This window comes from Camellia sinensis, chromosome 5 (genome assembly GCF_055761805.1).
Source record: "Camellia sinensis isolate YWXY chromosome 5, ASM5576180v1, whole genome shotgun sequence".
Taxonomy (NCBI): domain Eukaryota; kingdom Viridiplantae; phylum Streptophyta; class Magnoliopsida; order Ericales; family Theaceae; genus Camellia; species Camellia sinensis.
This window is the reverse complement of record NC_138965.1, coordinates 81,041,678-81,049,466: the sequence shown is the minus strand read 5'-3', so window position 1 is coordinate 81,049,466 and position 7,789 is coordinate 81,041,678. Positions and strand designations below refer to the sequence as shown.

General features: G+C 48.5%; 1 long non-coding RNA gene across 1 annotated transcript; it reads right to left on the bottom strand.

The window, feature by feature from the left end:
• Positions 1–5,540: 5,540 nt before the first annotated feature.
• LOC145790128 (uncharacterized) lies at positions 5,541–6,519 on the bottom strand. The gene is made up of 3 exons (XR_014328778.1): positions 6,114–6,519; positions 5,825–5,986; positions 5,541–5,731 (listed from the first exon to the last, which is right to left on the bottom strand). It is a non-coding gene; the product is annotated as an uncharacterized LOC145790128 (long non-coding RNA).
• Positions 6,520–7,789: the final 1,270 nt, after the last annotated feature.

Here is a 7,789-nt window from a genome sequence, read left to right as displayed (position 1 = left end):
CTACCACCAAACCTTGGATCTGCTAATTCCTCGGTTTGAGAAGCTAAATTTCACCCACCTCGTAAGAGAGAACAACAGGTTTGCAGATTCACTAGCAACTCTATCTTCTATGATAGATATCCCGTCCGGAGTCCGAATGCGTCCAGTCATTATTGATCAGAAGTTCGTGCCAGCATACGAGTCGATTTCCGCCATAGATGAGGTCCAAGACGGCAACCCCTGGTATTACGACATCTGGAACTTCTTGGAAAAGGAGACATATCCACTAGGGGCAAATGCCAAGGATAAGAGGGCTGTCAGAAGAATGGCTGCTCAGTTTGTTATCTGCGGGGGAAAGCTGTACAAAAGGGGGCATCTAGGAATGCATAAGCTCTGTGTAGAAGCTGAAGAGTCAAGACGCCTGATGGAAGCCATCCATGGGGGGGAGTGCGGTGCACACATGAATGGAGTAATGCTGGCCAGAAAGATCCTCAGACAGGGCTACTACTGGTCAACCATGGAGGAGGATTGTATTAGCTTTGTTCGGCGATGCCACAAATGTCAAATTCATGCAAATCGCATGAACATCTCGCCGTCAAAACTGTACAACATGACTTCCCCATGGCCTTTTTCAGTCTGGGGAATTGATGTAATCGGAGCTGTTACCCCGAAGGGGTCAAACGGGCATGAGTTTATCCTAGTAGCGATAGATTATTTCACAAAGTGGGTCGAGGCCCAATCATACGCGGTGTTGAAGGCGTCGCACGTCGCAAAATTCATCAGGAACAACATCATCTGTCGCTACGGGGTGCCAAACGAGATAATTTCAGATAATGGTTCCCACTTCAAGAAAGAAGTGATAGACTTGTTGGAGAAATACAATGTGGCTTTCCATAAGTCATCTACATATCGGCCGCAGACCAACGGAGCGGTTGAGGCCACCAACAAGAATATCAAGCGTATACTACAGAAGATGGTGGAAACCTATCGAGATTGGCCAGACAAGCTGCCATTTGCTCTGTGGGGCTACAGGACTTCAATCAGAACTTCTACTGGAGCAACTCCATATTCATTGGTTTATGGAATGGAGGCTATTCTACCCATTGAGATTGAGGTTCCGTCATTACGAGTATTGGCTGAATGCCAGATAGCCGAGGCAGATTGGCAGCAAAGCAGATTCGAAGAACTCATGCTCTTTGATGAAAGAAGACTGAAAGCACTGTACCACATCCAAGGCTATCAACGAAGAATTGCCCGGGCTTTCAACAAGAAGGTTAAGTCCCGGAATCTGAAAGAAGGAGATTTGGTGCTCAAAGACAACCGAGCTCCCATCCACGACCCAAGGGGCAAGTTCAAACCTAATTGGACTGGTCCTTACATCATCAAAGCTATCTGGTCAGGTGGAGCTGTGGTTCTGATGGATCTAGATGGCTTGGAGTTCTCACAACCGATCAATATGGACAAGTTGAAGAAATACTATCCTTGAGAGGCTCGCTAGGCCGAAAACCCGAAAGGGCGACCTAGGCAAAAGTCAGAGCACAAAAAATTAGAAAATATAAAAACTGAGCTCGCAAGGTTGAAAACCCGCAAAGGGCGGCCTTGGCAAAAGTTAGAGCGCAAAAGGAGAGTGAAAATACTCGAGTGAACCTCAGCCTGAACTACGTAAGGCTTGATTCCCATCTTTGGGATACGTAGGCAACTTCATCTTGAAGTTCAGCCATAAACTTTTCCCCGATCAACTCTGTCCATTTTGATCGTCTCAATCATCTTTATCCATCAGCATTTTGCGATCTCCGGTACAGTGCTGTTCAAACTAGGGGCAACTTTCCGTTGCCGCGACGGTGCAAAGTTACTCAGACAAGGGGCAACTTTCCGTTGCTTTGCAGTGCCGCATTGTTCTTCAGACTAGGGGCAACTTTCCAGTTGCGGGGATCTGGGGTTGTGCATCTCAGTGACAGATCTCCGGTGTGTCCAGTTCTGATCCACATCGAAAATAGTTTTGAAAAGTTTTAATAAAAGTTGACTTTGTTCAAATTAATCTTTTTACGACTAAGACCATTTTTGGACCAAAAACGGAAAATTTTCAGTACCACAACTTTCAATTTCATTGATTTCAAAACTGAGTTCTCCTGCTCTTGCATTACAATCGAGGTTGCTTTTTTTTTAGTACATTCATAAAGAAAACTTGAAAATGCTAAATAAGCAATAAATTTGGGGCATAGTTGAATCAAGTATCTCTGCGTCCCCTCCCAGAGCTGGACGAAGCATCTGATGCCAAGCTGGGCCCAACTTGTGCCTCCTCATTGAGCCAATCCACGCACTCATCGGACAAAGTGCAACTGAAAGTAGAAGCAGGGGCCAGGAGCTCTCTAGTCCTCCATGCCGTGGCATATCGGGCAAGCTGTGCACCCCGGACCGGGAAAGCGGCTGGGTACTCAATCCCCTCCGGTGGACAAGTCTGATCATGACCAAACTGACGCAAGAACCGGAACGGAAAATAGAATACGCAGTGGGTTAGACCAACCAATTGGATCCCAATCAGCCGGGACATACTATAGCTCATTGCCGGGAGGTTGAGCCAAGGACAACGCCAAGCAATGCCGTCTGCGGGCAAATTGCACATCCAATCGAACCACCACCTTTCGTCAAGAGCATTGACTAGGCGCTGCCGAAAGAAGTAGCCTCGAGCTAAATAGGCCGGGCAAGAGTCCACAACCTGCAACTTATCCATTAACCATACCTAGGGGAGGGATGGAAAATGAGAGAATAAAGAACAGAGAGATGTACGATGAGAGAAAAGTAAGACAAGGGTTTTGTGAGAAAAACCGAGCCTGAGGGTCGAGTGATGTGAGCAAATATATATGTAAGGTTGGGTGGGAAACACTACCTGCAGTAGCAGTGGACTCCCAGCAAACCTGGTCGCCTCCCGGCGATAGACAGAATCTAAGCCCATCAAAGTCTCGGCCAAGGTCATGGCAATGCAGCTCTTTCCTTCTCTTAAACCTTGGGCGACTTCAATCAGGCGAATGCTAGCCCCGCCGAAGCCCGAGGAAAGCAGAAAGTGGGACAACATACACAAGCAGAGGGCGTGTTGCCGGACACCCTGCCAATAATGGTTGCTTCGGTCACCGGCATCGGAAAAACGATGGATCAAGCCGAGGATGTCCAACTCCCCACTACAAATCAGAGATCGAGCGTCGTGCGCCGTGAGCCCACACATCCGCCCTAAAGCCTGGGCGTGACCAAAACGGAGCTGAGGCAAGATCACTTCAGAGCATTCAAACTCCATCAAAACCTGAAAATCTTCGAAAGTGGGACATACCTCCTGGCCGCCGAAGCTAAAAACGTGCGTCACTGGATTCCAGAACCTTGCCGCGGCATGGAGAAAAGGAAGCTGTAGCGGAGTACGGCTCAGCGTGAATAGCGCATTCAAGCCGAAACCCCGGAAATTCAGCTTTTCCGAGCCATCTAGAGAAGAGATCCAAGATGTGATATTTTCTGCGAGAAACGCCTCCATCTTTGTCTAAAACTAAGATGAAATGAATGTTCCCGAAGTTGAGGCTTTTATAGAAGGAAAAATACTATTCACGGGGACACGTGTCAAAAATTCTGAGGCTGCAGGACTGAGTGGCCGGCCGGCCACCTTTTCTGGCTGGCCAGCCATTTACTTTTTCAGAAATGGTTGGCCAGCCATTTACTTTTTCAAAAATGGCCGGCTGGCTCCCAGGGATGGCCAGCAATGCTCCAGTGTATCTCCTTGGTCCTGTTTTACCCTTCGAGGGAGAATTCCAAGCATCTCCATGCAATGGGAGAGTCAAAGGCCTTCATCTCCCTCCGTTTCGGATGCGTTCCGATGCCCAGATCGTCAGAAGTACACTTTGTTGTTGTTGAGTTTTGTTTATCGAGTTGTTGTTTTGCTTATCGAGTTGTTTGTCGAGCGGACGTGTTTTGTGTTTTTGAGTCATTGCTCTCTGTTTAAGCAATTTTTGTTAAAGTCTTGTTTATTTGCGTTGTTGCATTTTGCTTATCGAGTTGTAAACTTCCTAAGATTCTGTTATACCTTAGTAAGTTGAGTTGCTTAGTTTTTTGCGTCGGTTCACTACCTGACTTGGTGATTACACAATGCGCATTCCCATTCAATTTCATTTTTGTGCAAAATAAATTGATGCGATACGATGCTGAAAGTTTAAAATACAAACATCTTTTCAAAAGCTATTTCATTTCATCATGCTTTACAACAAACAAAGGTACAAGTTTTACAGAAAATAAAACTACCTAACAGTGTGCAAAGTGCTACAAACTACTAGCAAAAAGAAAAATAAAGCAGGAAATAACAGCATCAAAGTCCTCGGGAGTGGGAACGAGAAGCACGCCTCATCCTCTTTTGCGGGATAATCTCCACACCATCATCTGAGTCAGAGCTGTCATCCTCAGGATTCCCCTCAGCCTCGCCTCTATTCCCCGAGCCAAAACCGGAGCCCCCTTCCTCAGCAGATGTCTCTGATTGACGATCGGTAGCCTCCTCCTCCTCCTCAGCATCCTCCTCCTCCTCATCAGGCTCCACCTCCACAACGTGAGCCCTACGTCTGCGGACAGGCCCTCCTCGAGCTCCTCGAAAAGGTCTAGATGGCCCGGCTCCTCGAGAAGGCCGAGATGACCCCGCCCCCTGAAAAGGCCCGGGTGACCCAACTCCATGAAAAGGCCCAGAAGGCCCAGCTCCCCAAGGAGGCCCAGGTGGCCTGGTCTGCGGCTGGCCGGACCATGAAGGCATCTGAAAACAAAGAGTTCAATTCAAATACATCAGTCCAAATATATACATCAGATGCAGATACAAGCAAAAGCTACGTGAAGTAGGTGCACGTAAATACAGTGTCCAAGTGGGGTGTGTCAGATGTGCTCTACACAAGTAGTCTATCGATGCAGTAGAAATCAGCATGTCATCAGAAGTATGATAAATGCCAGAAAACTGAAGGGTACCTGAATGCCCGCGACAGACAACTGTGCCTCCCTCCGTAGGACCATGCCCTCGAGTGTGGCCACGAGTCCAACCACCTCCTCCATGTACCCTCGCGATGGCTGCAAAAATGAGCTCATAATCATCAGTGAACAGAAGAGTGTCTAAACATCTGAATGATAAATGAAAAGAAGTGGAGCATACCAGCGGTGAGTCCGGATCAATGGCGTATCGATCACTGGGCATCGGAGGCTCTAGTGGAATCGAAGTCGGAAAGCTAGCCCCATACTGCCACGCCATCAACTCAGTAGGCATATTTGGCCATCCGGGATGAGGATGAACCGACGGAGCCGGAGGAACCGGTCTACTCCCACCTCTAGATGTACCGGCCCTGCTAGTAGAAGGGGCGTCTGCAGCCCGAGCCCAAGCCTGGTCCGAGGATGACATACCGGCAGGCCTCATCATCGGGATACGAGCTTCCGTCAATGGAGGCATCAAATATATGTGACGGTAAGTGGCGTAGTCCCCCTCCTCAACATGTAATAATGCATCGCTTCCCAGCATGGCGCCGACTACCTCTGAACAAGAGAGCCTGTCAGCGGTCCGCATACTGGCTGGGGGTACTGCGGGAATATCCTGAGAAAGATACCCCCATACCTGGCGCAGAAAGCGCTCCCCCAGGAACCATACCCTGCCAACCGGCCCTTCGAGCAGGACCCTATACTGGGAAATGCCCGACGCTCCGGTATACTGAAGTCGGAGGCCGTCACCCAGGGACACCCAGGGCTGCCATGTAATCTGTGGATGATGAATGCATAAACCAATCAGAAATCGAGAATATACAGAGCAAATCAAAGATGAAAATGAAAAGAACTGAAAGTTCTGAGGTACCTCTGAATGTCGCACAGTGTCGAAATACTGTCGCAGGCCAAGGAGGGTCTCTCGAGGTCTCGGCCGGTGCGGGCCCTCGAATATCAATGAATATGGGGTCACGGGAATCCCTACCACCTCCAGCTCTGGGGCTAATGATGGGAAGTATACATAGACCCATAACTGAGAAAAGCAATGCAGAATGTAAGTACGAAATGCTGAGAGCAAAATACAGACTGTAAAAGTGCGCTGTGTGTGCAATGTACAAGTAATGAGAAGCAGAAATGTAAATCAAGGGGACAGAAAGTACCTCCCAGGCTCTCCAATAGCCGCCAAGCAAATCGCCCCGCCCGCGGGAGGTCGCGCTCATATAAAAGTAAAGGGTAGCCAGGCCGGCGCCACCCCAGTCATATCGATGGACCTGTGATAGGTCGACTAGAGCACTCAGCAAATAAAGCCCAACTGTGTTCCCTCTGTCGGCGAACAGGGTAGTCCCGAAGAGGAACATCAGGAAACCACGGGCATACTGCTCCGTCTCCTCGGGACTCTCAGGCACCATCTCCGCCCGCCGGAAATGGGAAGAGAACCAAGTGTATCGGACTCTCCCTGAAACCCTATCAACAGGCGGGCGAGCCCCCAACAGATACATCCAGGCGGCCTCCCACTCGCCCATATCCTCATCGTAGGGGATGGACCAACCTCCGACGTCTAAGCCGGTCAATACAGCAAAGTCAAAAGGGGTCATGGTCATGTCCCCGGTAGCAGAGAAATGAAAGGAATTGGTGGTGTCCCACCATCTCTCTACTAAGGCCGCCATCAGTGTCCTCCTGGCAGGACAACGTGACAACCCGATGCAGAAGGGCCCGAAGCCTGCCAAGTCGACTAAGTCTCGAACACCCTCCGGGAGCTCGGCATACCAGTCCCGCGCCATGGTGGAACCATACCCCCGCACACTGCGGGAACCAACCTGCATTCAGAATGAATACACATGTTAGTAATGGAATGAATGGGCTGTGCGCCAATGAAATGAATGGGCTGTGTGCCAATGAAATGAAATGGGCTGTGTGCCAATGAGATGAAATGGGCTGTATGCCGATAAAGTGAAATAAGCTACATGCAAATTAATTTGTGGGCTGCGTGTTCAGAAAATTTGAATTTTGGGCTGCGTGTTCAACTTTCAGTTAAATTGTGGGCTACGTGTTCACTATCTACCTGGGCTGCGTGTTCAGAAAATTTGAATTTTGGGCTGCGTGTTCAACTTTCAGTTAAATTGTGGGCTGTGTGTTCACTATCTACCTAGGCTGCGTGTTCAGAAAATTTGAATTTTGGGCTGCGTGTTCAACTTTCAGTTAATTTGTGGGCTGCGTGTTCACTATCTACCTGGGCTGCGTGTTCAGAAAATTTGAATTTTGGGCTGCGTGTTCAACTTTCAGTTAAATTGTGGGCTGCGTGTTCACTATCTACCTGGGCTGCGTGTTCAGAAAATTTGAATTTTGGGCTGCGTGTTCAACTTTCAGTTAAATTGTGGGCTGCGTGTTCAGAAAATTTGAATTTTGGGCTGCGTGTTCAACTTTCAGTTAAATTGTGGGCTGCGTGTTCACTACCTATCTGGGCTGCGTGTTCAGAAAATTTGAAATTTGGGCTGCGTGTTCAACTTTCAGTTTAGAATTGTGGGCTGCGTGTTCACTATCTACCTGGGCTGCGTGTTCAGAAAATTTGAATTTTGGGCTGCGTGTTCAACTTTCAGTTAAATTGTGGGCTGCGTGTTCACTATCTACCTGGGCTGCGTGTTCAGAAAATTTGAATTTTGGGCTGCGTGTTCAACTTTCAGTTAAATTGTGGGCTGCGTGTTCACTATCTACCTGGGCTGCGTGTTCAGAAAATTTGAAATTTGGGCTGCGTGTTCAACTTTCAGTTAAATTGTGGGCTGCGTGTTCACTATCTACCTGGGCTGCGTGTTTAGAAAATTTGAAGTTTGGGCTGCGT